We start from the raw sequence: 18,136 nt of genomic DNA on the forward strand, positions 1-18,136 counted from the left end.
CAAACCAGCATGCTTGCCTAATAGATTAGAAGAAAACACAATTTAGTCAAGGAAATAGATTTCAGTTTTATGTTTCACAGAGGTTAGTATAAACGATAGGGAGAAACCATTTTTTTCAAGACTCATTACTGCAGTTTTGGATTTCTTTTTGATTAAAGGCTCAAACAGTGAGAAAGGAGCTACACTGTAGTTTGTCCATGTAGTAACTGGTGAATGAATTGAGATGGGTAGAGTTGTTTGAAAGCACTGAGGACTATTTCTTGGATTTGATTATCAACCCTAAGGCTGATTCATAACAGTTCCAAACATTCAGGGCCTCTCAGTAATAAGAAAATAATGATATCTTCTGGAAATGAGTAACTGTTTCTTTGTCATAATGGTCTATTCACACACAGGTTATATATTTTTTAACTCAGTTAAAAGAGGATGCATTCTTTTTGAAGGCACATTGTAACGTTTTTCTCAATGAACAGCTGTGCTAGATTCAGACTAATCTATAAGGGAGCATAAATTACATTTTGCCCTTTAGCTAGATTAAGAGCTCTAATGAAATCAACAGCCTTGTACAAATACGAAGTTAGTATCAGGAAAAGGAAGACCCCAGGGCTTCAGTTACAGCCTCTGAGACCTACTGCAAGTAGGTGGATCTAATTCTTCTCTCAGGTGGCTTCTGCAGAGTCATTTCCATCTGTGCAGCAGGAGGACAATCCAGTGGCTTGTCCCCACTTTGCAGAATGGCAACGACCACCTTGATTTGCAGAGCTGTGGGGAGGTCGAGTGCAAGAGACTAGAATGGGAGGCACCTGGAGATGCCCCTCAATCCATCTGTAGGTTTTTTTGCAGATCCTTGCAAAGAGTATTTTAAAACCAATGGTGTTTTAGTACTTATGCTCTCTTGTACCCTGACTCATCCAACGGCTCCAGTGAGGACTCTGCTTTCTGTCTGTGAGCTGCTGTTCATCATGTGCAGCAGAGAGACTATTGCTCTCCTTAGGAAGATGCATTTGCCCCACCACCACACACAGTTTTCAGTCAACGAAGCCAGAAAAGGAGAACAATGGCTACTGTGAAATTTTCCTGTCTACTGTTTATAAGGTGGAATAATTTTCACTTTACCATCAACAAACAAAAATCTCCACCGCCATCTTACTGCGACATTTTAAAATACTGAAGTCCCAAAGTCCTCCGTGAACTGAGATGTCAATAACAGTTTAACAATGACTGAAATATTTGCTTTATATAGTGCTGTTGGGGTCAGTTTTGACAGCATTCTGCAACTACACTGAGAGCAGAATTTGTTTTTTCTTCATTGCAAATACTTTGAACACTGCTTAATCACAGTTTGAACTCTCTTATGGGAAAGGTCTGTCCCCATTTGACCAAAAGGGAGTAAAGGAAACAGAAAAGCGCTGGGCTGATCTTTGAAGAAGACAAACAGACAGAGGTCTCCTGTTTTTGGAGAAATCAAGTGTCTGACATTGTTCAATGCAGGGCTTGATGCAACTGGGCACAGATAGGAAAAGGGCAAAGACAACCCCCGTGTAGCCCAGAGTAAGTTCTACTGCAAGAGCTGCTAACTGAAAAACAGGTCCTTTTAGACTTCTACACCAGGTAAATCTACCATGGTAAGATTATCTTGGAAGGTTTTGAAAAGACACCAGGGCCAGGGTCTCAAGCGTGTAGGACCCAGAGCCGACAACACTAAGCAAGGCGCAGTGAACAGGGCCAGGGCTAAAATGTAGGGCATGTTCTTCTGCTTATGGATTCAGTTAAGAAAAAGAGATCTTTGTTTTTGGAACACAGCTTGGCCAATGCTTGGTGCTAGATCTCGTTCTTGATCCCTGGACTTTGAAGGCTGATTCTCAGAGTCCATGTGCAAACTACATGTTGCTGCAGGATTATCCTCCGAAGCTGGAACCACTGTCCCAGTTAACAACGTCTGGACTGGTAGGTACAAGGCGGCTCTGAGGGCTTTGTTACTCTATCGCTTAGAGACATGTGGATATACTCTGCACACCTCTGCAGCAGGGAAGGTCACGAACACATCTATATGTCTGAAGAGAGGACTCTGAAAATGTATCTGAACAATTTCTAGGGAAGTTTAAGCTCTCCTGGCTGAGCAGTGCCAGCTCAGGGATACTGGAAAACACATTTTTCATGCATGTGTTTTTTATTAAATGCAGCTGTCAAAAAAAAGGAGGGCTCATGTTCCTGAAAAGGTGCAGGGAAGAGAAGACAAATGGTTGGAATAAAGCATTAACAGGAATGTGCCTACTCTGCCTAGGCAAAAATCACCACTTCTGCAGAGCCTTCAGAGCAACCTTTAAACTAGCTGGCTCAGGGACTAGTAGCTGTCTAGCTGTGGGATTTCAGTGAATGCCGTACAAACCCAGCCAGCTCCCCAGGGAAGTCGGTGCTTGCTGCAGAAGCCACTCCTCACCGTCCCCAGACCGGCTGGATAGACATTGGCTCTGCATGAACTGCACCTTCCCTGTGCTGCATAGGCACATCTGCAGAGAGACTATCTTTAACTAAGCCTCGCTCTCCCTGCCATGCTGCAGATAATGTGCTCCAAGTGTGTTGGCAGTGAACTTAAACCATCTACCGCAATCCGATAATGCTTACCTCTAATCATTTTGCTGCAGTAAAATTATGGAGGTGAAAACAGCAAAGGCAAAGCGAGTGTTTATCTGCTTGATTATAATTTTCCTCTTATTCAATAGATATAGATTCAGATTTTGTTCTCTGATCTAAATGCGTATTCTGAAGGAGTTCAACTGGATTTATACCAGTGCAACAGCAGAATTTGGCTTGTGATCTTCAGATGACAACATCAGTTAACAGACTTGCTTATTTCTCTGCAATATATTCTTTGGGTTTTCTATGAAGTTCCTATTCAACAAGCATAATAGTCTAACTAGGATGCAGTTGTGTGGCAACAGTGTACTACATAAATTAAGCTAACTCTGGGCAATATCACAAAAAAATATGTGTTTATAGCTTCATGCCAGTTTCTGACTAATGCTTTTGTTTGTTGCTATAGCAAACCACACATGAATCTGATAGCCAAAAGCATGTTTATGACTAACCTTAGCTCTCTGGGGATTGAAAATATGGAATAAAAAAAAAAACCCAACCACAATACACAATGTGAGGAGAAGATGATAGGAAACACCTTTTTTGGCATGAGTTATTAGGAACATTAAAAGTGAAGAACATCATGAGTGGAAAACATCAGGAAATGGGAACTGTGGGAATAACCGGCTTTAACCCACAAGGATTCAACTACAGCTTTTATTTCACATCACAAAGTTGTCTGTGCAGGACTAGAGTATGTTGCAGGAAGTCCTGGCTGCCTGTTAAGGGATGGATTTAAGCCTCTGAAGTCTGGAGAAGCTTTGGATCACATTTTAAAACACTCAGACCACTTTACTCGAGATCATTTTTACACTCTGCCTTGACATCCAGGACACTGGTATTCGCTTAATTAATTTCTATTACAATTTATACTTTGGTAGTTTCCAAGAGCCTGTCCCAAGACACCTCATTGCACTGTACAAATACACAGCGAAGGACAATGCCGGCCCCAAAGAGCTTTCTGTCAATGGGGAGAGCCCAAGGGAGCGGAGGATGGACAGAGGGACAGTGGGAGGCAGAGGCAGAGAGGTGATGTGACTGCACCACCTACCAAATCAGAGGTTGAACCCAGGTGTCTTGCACCCCAGTTCACTTGTCTGATTCAGGTTGCCAATATGCTTCTGTGGGAAGAATACACTATGTACCCTGCAGAGGAGGGAAAATCAATACAGTTAAAGTGATTCCTAAACTAGGATAGCTTACAACAAAGTTACATTATGTCGGGCAAAATTTATATTACTGTTGCCCTGTTATTCTTAATAACATCTTTCCTTCATAGGTGAAAAAAAAATAAAGGGGAGTATTGCTGTATAGTGTATGGACAGAAAAAAGACCTATGTTTTCTATTGATACTAATTACTCTGCTCTAGACTGCATATTGCATCTTTATTCACAGATTTTTACGGTGCATAAAGACATATGATTATCACAATTCATGGCAAGTTCTTCCATCGTCTCTCCCAACACTCAGCACAGAGTTTTGAGATTGTATACAGCTTCGTGGAGAGGGAGGTCTGACCAAGCTGTAGTGTTCTAGGTATTTCCAAGGGGGTGTTCATGAAAGACGTCTTGATCCAACAGGAGGATAAATAGGACAGTGTCATAAATGGAAGCATACAAAAGCCTGTAGGACTCATGATACCTGCTAGTCATTTAGTGCCACAGGATCAAATTTTGAGGTACTGAGATGTCATTCTGTGCCTACTCAAGCAAGACATCTGTGGGCCTCAATGAAACTGATATATGGCATGCTACATCGCATTCATCTTGTAATTCAGACTCTGATATGGGCTGAGATCAGCTTTTATTCCATCCTGTGAAATCCAGCAGAGCACACAGCACTGCACACAGTAATCATGCCTGCATCTTTGTAAGAGTAAATACTTTTAGAAAAAAATGTAAACTTTTTGTAGATTAGCCATGAACTCAATTGATGTATATAGCAAGTAGCATTAAGACATCAGTGTTGTATAAAGTGAAAAACAAAGGCAAGTAAGATATAGGCCGAAGTTTTCCAGCTGTAGCCTAAATATCACTTCTGGACTACAGAGCAATTGCTGGTGACATGCAGAAGGCCATATGTGACTCTTTCTTTGCTTTCACATGCTTTTTCAGTTCTTCACATTTGGCAGAAAATGCATCTTAAAGAAAATAAAATAAAAAAAAAGATGCCAGGCTTCTTTACTCCACATTGAGAACCTGAAAACAGCTTTGGGTACTGGAAGCACCATATGGAGACCATTTCAAAATAGCTACCTCATTCCCTGTGACTTACCCCAAAAGCAACTGCTCTTCCCTGTGAGTGGTGCAGAAAATGAGGTAAGAGATCATAAGTATAGGTGACAAAGGTTGCCAGTCCAAATCCTGCTCTGAATAACTTTCCGATCTGTCATAGCAGAAGGCACTGGTTACTAGTACTTATGGATATGTATGCAGGCGCAGTGCTACTTAATGAGCTTCTTTCTCTTTGGGCTCCCAAAGGGCATAGCTACCCCTCTTGCACCCTCTGGGGTATCAACCACCTAGACAGCATTGCCTGGCGCATATGAATATCCCAGCCTGGCAGCTGCAGTATTTGGTCACGGTCACCAAGAAAGTCCCTGCACCTGCCTAGAGCACCATGGGAAAGCAAGCGAGCTCTCCCTGCCTCACAGAAAGTAAGGTAGCAAAGCAAAAAAACGACTTGCTCAAAGTCACAAAGTAAGCTGGCAGCAGAGCCAGCAATAAATACAACCCAGATGTCCTGGATTCCACCTCCTCCCTGCACCATGCTGCCTTTCTTAGCTCAATGCTGGAAGGAAATGTTTTACATTTACTCATCCCTCCTTTTCCTTTGTCAATAGAAATTAAAGCAGGCATCTGCCTAAGCCTTGAATACTCCAGTGGTTTCCAAGGCTTGCAGTGAAGTCAGCCAACATTTCTATTGAATCCAGCCCTAATGGACAACTAAAAGTGATTTCTTTGCCAACTAGCCTATCAGTGCAAAACTCATCTAAGCACATATTACTTTTATATAGATAGGCATTGTATATATATTTTTCATGACTTTGCAAAGAACCACTAATTACAAAAATACTATTGTTGCAACTCAGCCAGTGAATAGACCAATCTATTACTATTTAAAAAATTTAAATACTGCATCATGATTTTTGTAAGTATAGATTTAAAACAAGCGTCTATACCTTTTTACTCTGTTGAAAGGTAGGAAGGTCTGTCAGGATGGTTCTTGCATTGAACCTACTCAGGTTTGCTTAAAGACTGATGTCTAATTAGCATTAATTTTCCATTGATTTATTTTGTGAGCAAAATGTCCAAATATTTAAGATTTGCTCATTAAGCCATCTGTGGTGTCTGTGTGGAGGGCCAATTCCATGTATTTTCCAAAAGCGATGTAAATCTCATTTCCATGGGAATACGTCATGTCCTGTCAGCAAAATATCCTTACTGCTGTCAGCCCAAGGTGAGTCCAGGTCTTTGAGCGGTTGAACACACTCTTGTAGTTTTTTTCACCCTCGAGGCAAATGCCAGTCCATTTTTCCTGCCTGTCATCATAAAAATCCAGCTGGGAGTTGTAGGTGTGCTGCTGCTGCTGCTGCTGCTACAACTCCACTGCCAGTATGTTGCTCTGGCTACCGAAGGGTACTTAGAGGAGCTGCACAGAACTTAAAAAGAAACGCAGCATTGCACACTCTATCCTTCTCTCCCCCGAACACCCAAGGGGGATGACAGTGGGAACAAAAACTTTAGCAGCTGCAGGTTGCCTAACATACTTAACGCCTCTTTGCAGAACTCCCTCATTTTTCTTGACTAGAAAACAAACGTACACAAGACTTTGCCTTTGGGTTTCCTAGCAGAGGTCTCTGCCCCTCTGCAGGACAGCAGCAGGAGATCCCACATGTAGCAAGATCACAGTGCTCATGCTCAGTCCTACTGCGTGCCTCCACCACGAGCACTTTGCAGGAACCTTCATGCTGGATAACTGCATCCACAGCTTTGCTCCAGCCAGCAGGGATTTATTATGACTGAGAATTTTGGAGATCTTCTAGACAATGAAACAAACCAAAACTCGGCACAAAAAAGCCTTCCTTCTTTCTCTGTAAAGCTGTTTCCATTATTTCCTCATTCCTGCCACCTCTGTTTTGCTCGACTTGCTTGACACAAAGCTTGTAAGTCCTCTAAAGCATGTCCGGGTAGGTGGCTATATGTCACAACACAGTGGGGACCTTAACCTGCCATCAGACTGCAGCAGCAATAAATGACAAGAATAAGTCTCGACAAACATGGCTGGGTTGTGCCATTTTTGTGCAACAATAGTAAGTTTGACAGATTTGAGTCTGCCTTCGTCCCAGAGACATTGCCTTCTGAAAAGTCTCTGCAAAGCAGGAAACTCGCACTCCTTCTCCTCAGAGCTATTGCAGCCAGGTTAAGGATGTTGCTCCTTGCTGCAATTTGTCAGTGCCAACTTAGCAAGTCCCAGCTCCCTTCCCCTGAGTGTGCAGGCTCTGGCTGGCCTCGCACGTAGTTCCAAGTGCGTCTGACTGCCAAAACCTTATCGCAGTCCATCTCTGTCTCCTCACAAGAACAGAGTTAGTGGAGGAGTTAGCGTGGTCTGTTTGTGCTGGTGTGACAGCCTGCTCCTGTTTTGGATTAGTGGATGATGGTTTTCCCTCCCTCTCTGTCCTTTATCAGGCATTTAAAAGAGAAGGATTTGTGGGAAGGAGAAAATGCTCATTTTCAAGGCTTTTTATACCTCTTTTGCCCTCCCTTTGCTCTGGTGCAAATGAAAGCCCCAGGCCCAAGCTCATGGGCTGGATCTGTGTGTGCTGCCCAGGGGCCTGACTTTTGTCAGCCCAGGCCATGAAATAACAGCGTGATAGTGGAGAGGTGTTCATGCAGCACCTGAATTTACCTGCAGTTCCCCACACAGAGGGCTGCTGTGAGAAGACTGGTTTTTGATGCATGTCACAACTCGGGAGAGCGTTGCAACAGCTCTGCTTCCCTATCACACGGCAGGGTGGAGATCTGCTGACTCCAATCCCCATTTTTCAAGGCAAGGCAGAGACTAATCATGAACCAGCAATGAGCCCCAAACACAAAGGAGTGCAAATAAATTAATAAAACACAGCTGAGAATGGCAGGGGCAGTGATCAGGAGAAACACCCCAAATGCCCTGCTGGCTGCGAGGACTGCTGTGTGTCTCGCTGCTTACATGCCAATAGAGCTCTGTGGCGCCTAGGTCTGATGCAACATCTACGAGGTGTTTCCCCTGGGCTGGAGAGGCAGTGGTTGCCCACGGGGGTGAGGAAGGGGTCTTGCTGTGTGGGAGTGTCTCACCTACACTGGTTTTCACTGTTGTGGGGCTGGATGTGTGTGTGTGTGGCCCTGCTGGCTGCTCTCTCAGTGCCCTTGAGAAATAATCCAAAATCATTGGTTTTCTTTCCCCGCCATTTGCTTCTGTTGCTGTTCTGGTGTTGACTTTGACTCCATCACTGCATCACGAGGGTTTGCACGCACCTTTAGGCAGTCTTGCTGAGGCGCTGGCAGTGGGGTGTGTTGCAGGCTCCTCTGCTCCCAAACCTGTCTTTTTGCCAGGGTATCTTCTTTCAGTGCTGCCTCTGCTGGGCAGACTGACCCTAGAGATACCAGCCTGCAAAGGACTTCAGGGTGGGCCTGTCACAAGCTTCCTTCATGGGTGCTGTATGAATTTAAACTTTTTTTTAGAAAAAAACTCTAGAAACTGAAAATAAGAAATCAGTTTTTTTCCACAGGTTTTCCTACCCAAGCCTTGCCATCAGCTATGGTCCACATCCAACAAGTTAATCTGACTCAGCTACTTCAACCCCTCTGTTTCAGAGCACCTTGCGCCTCTCCCGTGACGAGTGCCTTCAACGCCGCTGCCAGGCTGAGAGCCATTTTCCTGCATGCAAACACCCCATCTGCTCTGCCATCTGCCCACCACAACCTTCCCTACTGCTGCGCTGTGTGGTTGTCTCCTGGGCAAGCCACGGTCCTATGCTGAAAGGGAGGGATTGCACCATTTTTACATCGAGAGAGAGGCATTTCTGCATATGTATGGCAATGTGCTCCAGAGCCCATAGGTTGACTGGGATGTCATCTTGCCAGGCACTGACTGGATGTACAGTAAATGCTGCTGACACCTGTAGCTATGGGTTCTGGTCCTGAAGTGACGAAACACTGCTGCCCTCCAAACAACATTTGTGCTACCAGATTCCCCCTACCTACAGCCACTGAGATCCTGCCATTCTGGGACGTTGTATTTTCCAATACTCTCTGAGCAGCCTGGCCTCTGAATAGACATACCCCACGCGTCCATGTACCCACCCGTGCTCCCAGTCCTGCTGTGCTCATCCGCAGCAGAACAGGAATGATGCTCCAGGTCTCCGGGACAAGCCCCGTGGACTAGGGCTTGGCCACGTGGTTGGGATGTGAGCAGTTCTGCAGGACCGGGACTGTTTATCCACAGTAGCAAAGCAGAAAAAGGGAGAAAGGGAGAGAAGGAGAGGGAGTCATGGGGCAGAACTCCTAGGAAAATGTGCTGTGGACAGTTTGCCTGGGCTCCTCAGAGACTCCTGACGGCTGCTGTGATCTCCTCACCATGAGACCCAGGGATGATTTGTTGTCACATGCACCAAGCACCCTGTTTTCTTTCTAAGAAACAAGCTGGTATATTTAGGAGAGATTACATTAATTCTTGATCTTATCTGCAAGTGCTAGGCTTATTCTCTGGGCTTTAAGGTTTATCTAGAATAAATAAGGTTTATATATTTGGTTGGTGAAGCATGCAATGTATACATTATAATTATGTAATTAATACCATAATCTCTGTGATGAGCTTTCCTGGCATAACCCAGTACAGTTATCCTAAAGCTTCTTTTTAATCTCTGAGGATGGATAATTTTAAAAAGAAAAATACGATTTCTCCTGCTATCTGTATCCAAACGATTTCATTCACAGATTCCTCTTAGACTGACGGAAAGAGTTGTTAAATCCACTGTGGACATATAATCCAAATAAAGATGTAAGATCACAGTGCCATTACTAAATGTATTGCTTTCATAACAGTTCTGTGGGGGTCCTGCCTCCCTCCAGCTCTGTAAATCACTGAAATGTCCCCTTACAAATACCTGTGTGTGAAATACCTTTCAAAAGTATGTTTTACACCACTTACAGTCAAGAATTTTCTAGTCCAACACATGCCCCAAAACAAGAGAGTGATAGCAGAGCCCAAGAACGTATTACCTCTCACAACCACTCCAGCACTGTCTGTTCATAGGAAGCCTGATTAATAAGTTAGCATCACAACTGCATGCATCATTTGCTTTTGTAGCCATCCATCACCATGAGTACAAATGCCGCATGTAGTCATTCTCATGTGAAAATGCCCAGTTTGCCTCCAGAATGGGCTCTGACTAACTGGTTACTTTAATCAGACACTGAGTTGTCTGAGCTATTCATTGTGCAAATATTTTTTTTCTCATAATCAAGCCCATTATGTGAAAAAGTCAACCTTAAGGAGTGTGAGGACACAACTCGTATAAAAATCAATGCAACCTTTCACTAAAACATAAATCAGATCAACTCTGACACATGTGAAAATATTTGGGCAATGCTTAATGACATTTTTGTTTTCTTGCAAATTATTTGCTTTCGTCTGATTTTAGAAGCAGGGATAGGGAAAGCTCAGCTCACACCAGAAAATATCAGCAATTGAAACCACTAGCTTTCTTGTGATAGTTTCGCAGATCTTCAGCTCATATACCTTCCAATAAACTCACATACATTTCAAACAAAAAAACCAACGCAACGTTTTGAATGCTTATCTGATCTGAGGGAGAGTTGTTAATTTCTTTGAGGTTCACCAAAAGCTGATTTCTATTTTTCAAAATAACAATGCCTAATCCCACTTAGACGTTTTTCCGCTTCAGAACATAATGCAAACATCAGTTAAAGCAGTTCTTACTGTATAGAAAATTTATTATTCCATTCGCTACCAAATTCTAATTTTTGCTCCTGCATGCATGTCCATTGAGTTTCTTCTTCACTCTAAAGTTTCCATTTTGGAATTCACTCCACCAAGTAATTCTGCTAAGGCTGGATCTTTGGATTAAAATGAGAATGACATGACACAAGAAACAGAAAAGTTCCTGTATATTGTTATTTTGAGGGAAAAGTAGAGCATTGCGCCTGGCTGACAGTCAAAGGGCTGGGTGCTGGGGCAAACCACACAGCAAATAAATGAAGAGGTGACCTGTGGAAAGCTGAATGACATTAGCTTTCTAGGGCTGGTACAGAGTATGGGATACTTAGGAAAAATAGGGATGGTTGGACTAATAAAATGTGTGACCTTTTAGGACTCACTGCAAGATGGAAGATTTTATATCTATAATAGTTTATTAGATTATTTAGCTAGGACTTGTAGAAATGGGAAGAAATACATACAGCTTGAAGCCTTTGCTTTTCAGTGCTGGTTGACTGAGGCCACAAACATACCACTCTTCAAGGGGGAGAGCTGAGAGGTCAGTGGGCAGGTAGAGAGGTATTTAAAATCAGATGGCTGCATGGATAACAGCTGCTCCCCTGACTCTGCAAACGTCAGGCACAGCCCACCGCTATCAAAATCAAGTGATGCTTGTTCTCTTAACTACAGAGAAGAAATAACATTTGCCCAACAGTGAAGAACAGTTACTATGTCTTTGGAGTTTCGAGCATTTATCAGCAGGCTTGGAAATCATATAAACCTTATCTCCTTGTTTGTGTTTTTGAAAAACAGATAACTTTGCCCTCTGAAGGCACTGCTATCTTTATTGGGCAGATAAAGTTGGCTCAGTGCCTGCTCTTCTTCAGGCGCTCGCATTCCTGCTCCATGGAATTTTGCTGGGATTTGGGCTGTTACCGTGTCCTGGGACTAGCACCCTGCAGAGCTGCTGTCCCTATGCCATGGGAGCAGATGGGTCCCCTATCAGTTACCTTGCCTTATTTATTACTTATATGCCATAATAACCTTAAAATATTTTGACTTGTTCCAGCCACTCTGGACTACACGTTTGGTGAGATTTGGATGGTGAATCCATGGGTTCCCCTTCTCTGATAGAAAAATGTAGACCCATTCTCTGGAATAAGTCAGCGGTTACTTCCAGATATTTGGCCACCTATAGCCTCCTTTCAGGAAGTAAACATGTTGGTAGAAAGTATTTAGTATGTGAAAGGTCCTCTTCTAGCCTCAAGTTTTGTTTTCCATTAAAAAATAATGAATTCCAGCCTTTACTTTAAAATCCGGGGTGGAATGAGCAAATGTGTGGATTTAGCAAGTTTCCCTAGGTGCAGCCGTAATCCTCCCGCACCAGGGCTAGGCACAGCTGCAGGTCATCCAAAGGATCTTTCTTGCCACAAGAGTGTTGTCTCCATTTCTGTCGCATGTGGAGAGCTGGCAACCTAGTCTTGGTAGGGTTTAATCTTAGCGCCGTCAGGAGCTGAATCCCCTACATCTCTCGGCACTGCTCCACCATGTGGATTTGGAGGGAAAAACCTCCTAGGCAGGTTGGAAGTTACAGCTAAGGGAAGCAGGAAAGGTAGTTGTTAGATGATGTTGTCAGGAAAAGAGTTTTTTAGTGCACTAGGGCTCAGGGACGTGGCAAACTGCCTGAAAGCAAAAGCTCACCCTCACTCAGTCTGCCTGTGCCGGTGCAGAGGGCCAGGTCCCCTCCTTGCTCAGAGCAGGGCTAATGTTGAGGCCTTTCGCAACCTTACTGGTTTGGATTGAACCTGCAACATGGAACCCAGAAACAGAGATGTTTTTCCAGAGGTGGAAACCCTGATTTTTCCAGTGCATATTTTGCTGCTCCCTGATGTGAGGGACATTATGGAATGCAAAAATAGCTAGATGTAAAAAATAGATTGAATCTATTTACTCCAATATTTACTCAGAATATAAGCCAGTAACTTTCACCCCTTTCAAATACACTGCCTTATAGTCTGATTATTTAGGTGTCCTGATGTGAGGAATCCTGGAAAAAATCTTACTTAAATCCCTCAGTGTTTTACACTTGCATTGGATGAACTGACTTCTTTGCCCTAGTAGAAAACTTGAGGAAAAAAAAACAACCCAAAGCTCTGTGCATCTTTAGAGGTTCAAGCCAAGGCAATATGCATTCCTGTGGCTTCATACAAGACATGACACTTCAGCAAGACCCTGATGCTGTACGTCCTACTCCCTCCACTGAAAGTGACAACGTTAAGCAAAGTGCCTGTGAAGTTCCTGGCGCGGCTTCCCGGAGAAGGGTGCCTCCGAGCACAGGGTGCTGAACCCACTGAAGTCAAGAGGAGGTTAACTCAGATCATAGCTATTCCCCTGACCATGTATTACAGACTGTTGGATTTTGTTTCAGTGATGAGCTTCAAGTACAGCCAAAAGTGAATAGAGGCACGTTGACCTCATAGTTGTGAATACAGATTGAGCGTCCAAGACAATTAAAAGCAGAAAATACGTGCCATCTCCAAACCCCTGGCAAATCAGTGCTAGAAGTTACCGCTGCCCCGTCTGACTGAAAAGATGTTAACACCCGCTGTAGAAGAGGTTGGAAGGCAGCCATCCTCGATGGATTGCTTATGAGCACTGACTAGAGTCAAACCAACTTCAGTCGGAGATTTACACAAGCCTCGTAATCTAATAGTAGAGTTTACTTTATGAGTGCCACACCAAAGATAGTAAAATGCAATTTTAGCTAACAAATCTACATGCTTCCACAGAAAAGCTACAGCCATCACAGAACATGTCAGCACTGCAGAGTGCCTGGCGCAGATTTGTAGTTTTCAGTTTATTGCTGAAGAGTTATTGTTGACTCCATTGTTATACAGTTACTGCAATTAAAAGTTCCAGTCACACTTATCATTTTTAAACATAGCTAATAAAACCCAATAAATTCTGAGACGTTATATGTTTTCCTGTGCTGTTAAACATCTGAAACTTTTTCATGCTGGATTTTTGACCTATGTTAGGATAGATTTTGGAAGTAAATTGGCTGTCGTAAGCTGCTTTTCCTTTAATTTGCTTGGATCTGCAAAATTCCGTATAGTTTTTCTTTGTTATAGTAAGAGATATAGCAAGGCAATACTTAGTTGTTTTCCTTTGTGCACGCAACAGGTGATCATAAGCTAAGTACTATATCTCTTAAGAGTCACCTTCCAGCTTTCTGTGTTTCTTGTTTCATAAATTATAAAGAAGAATGGTTATTTTTGTTGTAGAGGGGTAGACTTTTGATGTTTTCTCTCATGTGTAATGTTTTTTCTCTTTTCTATCAAAGCTTTAAGAACATGTACTTTTCATTCTCTCTACAGGTGGCTACAGATACAAATCCTACTTCTGATCATCTGTATTCATGTGTTCAGAAATATATGAAGGTTCACTGATGGGGCAAAGAACCTAGACAGGTGGACAGAATAATTTTACCCAGCATATCTCCTAGCACTCTGTGAACTAGCCTCAGCAGCCTCTCAGCGAACACATACAGGATCCCACTTCTACTGACGAGGTTATGGAACTGTTTTTTAAATGCTTCAAGGTTAATCTTAGTCTCAAATACCACTAACAGACAGAGATCCTAGTGCCAAGTCAGTATATTATGATATATATACACTGCAAATGGTATCTATTGAGATATAATATCCACACAAATAGAATTCCTCTTGTAGAAGCACAGATACTATAAAAATCCAAACATATCTGTGGGGAAAACAAATACCAGAAAACTCATATTCATCAGAAACCAACCTTACTGTAAGTAAATTGCAATTTGCACCTTGCAATTCATTGCAACTGGGACTGGCTCTTTGTACTCCAAAAGAGAGTTTTGCTATCTTTGAGATCGTACGATGGGTTAAGCATACAGACAGAGGAAGTAAGAAAAACAACGTGCGTGATCTGGAATAGAGATTACTGAATGGAGGGGTGTGTATAGGACTGAGAACCGACATCCCTCTGAAAGCTTTGGGAGGCTTAGTGCACAAGCTTGAAACCCCTGCGTTAAAAATATGGATCAGAAACTTTTTAGCAGGCTGAACACCTTCGTTCATCCCTGATCTCACTTCTACCCATACACAAGAAAGAGACAAAGCTTTATGCCAGGTGGGATGCACCTTGGCTGAAGTTCTGGCCGTACTTTTCCCCAGCGGTATTACTTAGCACACAGCATCTTCAGGTTTTGCTTATCAAGTACAGCAGCTGGGAACATTATGTCTTTATAATCAGAATATCCAGTTTCTGTATCAAAGGACGCAAAATACACACGCCCACATCGCTTTGCAATTTTAAAAGCCCATCATCTACTGCAAACTTGTGCAATCTGCACCAGAGATTAAAAAGAAAGAAAGAGAGAGAGAGAGGGATTTGTTTAAAAAAAAAAAAAAAACTTACCAAAAATAACTGAAGTTCTCTAAAGTTGCCCTGAAGTTGAAATAGCCCAGAACACCAGTGCAGAGCCTGCCTTAAACTCTCTTTCTTTCTCACTCCCCCCTTTCTCTCCAGCAATTGGAAGGAGGGCTGTGCAGAAATTCAGCAAACAATTTCCCTTCTATGTCGACCGGGGCGTTCCTCTACGGGCAGAAAGGGGATGGCTAAGCCAGGGTGAGGCTTGTTGCTATCCCCAAGCCAAAGAGCGCTGTCGCAGATTACACAGCCTGCGAAATCCAATCCCTTTCTCTACCAAGGCAACAGCTGTACGGCTTCAGCTGAGGCGGGAGCAGCAGAGAGACCCTGGGCTTGTTGCTGGTCAGGATCTCCATGCCGGGGGGACGCAGAGGAACAGGGGTAGATGGGTTTCCGTAAGCTCCGTGTCTTCTCCCCGCTTACTGCCTACAGCTACAGGCACGAGCATACACAGGGTGGAGATACGGGGCAATTTCCTCGGGACTGAAAGTATATGGGATGTGGGCGCCCGTGCAAAACAAACATCTCTCTTCCTGAAATTCATTCCCAGCCTTGCTTCAGGACATAAGTGGGTAATTAACATTATATGTATTAGTAAATTCTCATGCAAGCGTGCACACACACAGGATACAGTCTGTCACAGCAGCGTGGTTCAAACGGGTTTCAAGGCTGTTCTAGTGTCCTCTTTAAGTTCATTTTTCCTTGTCATTTTTAGTCAGCTGTTTAATTCTTTCCAAAAAAAAAACTGAATGCTGAGCTGACAAACTTTACACCAAATGAAGCGTTATCATGGCTCACAGCGTGGGAGTGCTGGTGTGCTTACTGCTGCCTTTGCAGCGTGTCCTGATAGTAAGACATGAAGAAAGTCACTTAGCACCAGCAGAAATGGATTTATTAAAATTCCCAGCCCCTTCTCTCACCTGTTTCTATTTCTTCACCCCCTGCAAAGGAAAGAAACTTGTAATACAGCTGATAACCTTCTCTCTGAGGAATTCCACTGATCCTCTGATTCTTCCTCCCTGAAGCTTTAAAAAATCGCAGCATCAGATTTCAGTCCAGGCTCCCTTGTTTCACAGAAGTATTTGGCTGCTTGTTTGCATTCTGTGAAATAGGTGTGAGGTGAGAGAGGGTGCAAAATGCAAACAACGCATAAGCAGCCCTGGGAGTGTCCTGTGTGATTAGATACTATATATATAAACAGATATAATTAATATAAATATTATGTGAAGCACTATGCAGTTCATACACAACCTCTATCTCCTTGTGAGTCCACGTGGCATCCACATCAAGAAAGAAAAAATATGTTGGCTGTAGCACTGCAGGGAGGTATGGCAGCAAAAGAGGGAGATGAGGTGATGGGACTGCATCAGCACAGGGGATGTGAGACTCTTCAAGGTGGCACGTTTCAAGTGAGATCTGCCGCAGCTGCCTCAAGGATGGAGGCGACCAGAAGAAATAAAGGCCTCCTGAGGTGTCGTCAGCAGCAGAAAGTAAACTGTGATGGCTGGGAAAGGGAGCAAGACCTCTCTAATAGCTAGTTTTTGGCCTTCTCTGCTGCCATCCCTATTTCTATGCTCAGTCCTTGGGACTATACCAAGGTCCAGCCTTTCTGAACCATCTTTCAACATCATCCTGACAAACAACATATATTTTTAGAAACAGACATGCAAAACAAGAAGCCCAACCTGACACCGTGGGTTGATGCAGAGACAGCTCATTTGGATGCAGAAATCTGGCTCCTACCTCCAGAGCCAGCAGTGCAAGCAGCAGCACTTCAGCAGGGCACAGTCCCTGGTGTAACAGCAACTGTGTGCTCGATCCCCATTCAATGCTTTATTTCAACTGTCTTTGCTGAATACATTGATGGGCGTTGTTTCGATCTTTTAAGAATTTTTAAAGCCCACATGAGACAAAACCCTGGCTAAGTTGGGAGAAGCCAACTGTTTTTCCATAAACCTGGAAGAAATGACTATATTCTTTTTCAAGGTATTGGGAAATCTTCATTCATTGTCGCTGGCTTTTTTCCAGTTTCATCTCGGAACTGAATGCGTAAGCCCTAACATCTGAGCAGTGACCTGCTGCTGTAACTCCAGCGAAAGCAACTCCTGTGTCGGAGATTTATCCCCACTTAGCTTCCAGCCTAAAATCTTCCCTCTTGCCAGCCAATATGGTGGAGTTCTGTGACTATCAAATTATTGTAACATTATTTGACTGACATGAATGCATAATACTCATTTGGTTTATTTTTAAATATTTATCAAATCAGCTGCTTGTCTATTGAACTATTAAAAAAAATGCTACCAAGCTCATAATTTCCAATTCTGCAAATGATTCCAGCACAACAGAGATGACTTATTCAGTGGGCATACTCCAAAAAGCCCTTCTTGGTTACTCTTCTTGATGGACGTCTAAATATTAAAAGAGACTCTTTGAATTATACTGAGGCAATATTGAAAGTTCCTCTCTGCTCTGTTGCCTTGCCAGGTAGTACGATTGTATTTCACATCTTTCTATTCCACCTCTAACCCCGTTTCCCAGCTCCTTATATTACAACTTTGTTTTCTTTTTTCAGGTCACAGGTAAGGCTGAGAACAGACAATTGAATGACACCAGCTTTTTTTTATTAGTGTTATTCCCACCCTGACCTGTGTGTGAATGGACTAATGTCAGGCCTGCAGGCAAGGGTGTGCTGCTTTACTAGTAATTGACAAATGAGATTAAAAAAATTGGAATTTTCTTGTGTTTTCTTTGGTCCAAAGAGAATGAGACAAAATGTTCACTGAGCTTATAGTAAAGCATGCTCTGAAACAGAAATTCCTGTAGTTTATTGTGGAGGATGCAAGGGTGATCCTTTCTATTCTTTTTCCTTTTTAGCAATTATGAATCTTTAGACATTTGGGGGAAAAATATGAGGCCACAAACTTCCACATGTAGTCAAGACTGGGTAGCAGAGACAACCAGCTACCGAAAGCGAACTTGTCAGCACAATTCAGAAAGGAGTTAAAAAACTGAGGACCTCCAGCTTAAAGAGAAATGAGCTGCCAAGAGAAGGAACCG

General features: G+C 43.1%; 1 protein-coding gene across 1 annotated transcript in view; it reads right to left on the minus strand.

Annotated features, from left to right (window-relative positions):
* Positions 1–15,265, minus strand: part of AHNAK2 (AHNAK nucleoprotein 2) — a 55,448-nt gene extending 40,183 nt beyond the window's left edge. Inside the window, exon 1 of the mRNA XM_009468627.2 lies at positions 15,068–15,265. The gene's annotated coding sequence lies outside the window, so the exon portion shown is untranslated. The remainder of the gene's footprint in view (positions 1–15,067) is intronic.
* Between the last annotated feature and the right edge of the window lie 2,871 nt (positions 15,266–18,136).

This window comes from Nipponia nippon, unplaced genomic scaffold (genome assembly GCF_047370975.1).
Source record: "Nipponia nippon isolate SJK-2023a ecotype South Korea unplaced genomic scaffold, ASM4737097v1 scaffold_11, whole genome shotgun sequence".
NCBI lineage: Eukaryota > Metazoa > Chordata > Aves > Pelecaniformes > Threskiornithidae > Nipponia > Nipponia nippon.